The following is a 700-nucleotide window of genomic DNA, read 5'->3' on the forward strand; positions in this document are numbered from 1 at the left end:
GGTAACATAGTTTCGTAAAATATATAACAATAATATTACTAAACAATGAGTTGTTGCATTTTAGAAAAATTAGAAGCACTAAATTAAATTATGAAAAGGTATCATGTATTTGTGAAATATCCAAAAGTAGAAAACAATTATTCTAACCTATTATTATTGAATATTTCACAAATACATTAAATTAATATCATTTTCATAATTTAATTTAGTGCTTCTAATTTTTCTAAAATATAATAAATAATTGTTTTGTAATATTATTGTTACATATTTTACGAAACTATGTTATCTGATACTGTTAATTCTTATACATATACTATCCGCTATACTACCCTAACTCTACTCTACTCTACTCGATTTATCGGACAGCATTGAGTTGTCATAAATCTTGAAAATACTAGATGCTTGTGCCTATCATATTTCTCGGCCCTAGTGAAACTAACTCGTACTTAATCCAACTCGAATTATCGTAAACAGCCAATATCTGTAGCGTCACCAGGATCAAACAACGGCAAAAGAAGGAACTTAGTAGAGCAAAACAGAATTAGCAACATAAACGTTTCTAATATCCGCGTATCACATGGTGATACGTATTGGAAAGACGTAATAGCATAGTAGAAGTAATAAAAAGAATTAGACTTTCTTGAAAACCACAAATATTTTATAACAAAATTAATTATAGAAAATTATGTTAAAATTGTTA

The sequence above is a fragment of the Odontomachus brunneus genome, unplaced genomic scaffold (genome assembly GCF_010583005.1).
Source record: "Odontomachus brunneus isolate Ranch 3 - 2012 unplaced genomic scaffold, Obru_v1 Obru_scaffold_074, whole genome shotgun sequence".
In the NCBI taxonomy this organism is placed as follows: Eukaryota; Metazoa; Arthropoda; class Insecta; order Hymenoptera; family Formicidae; genus Odontomachus; species Odontomachus brunneus.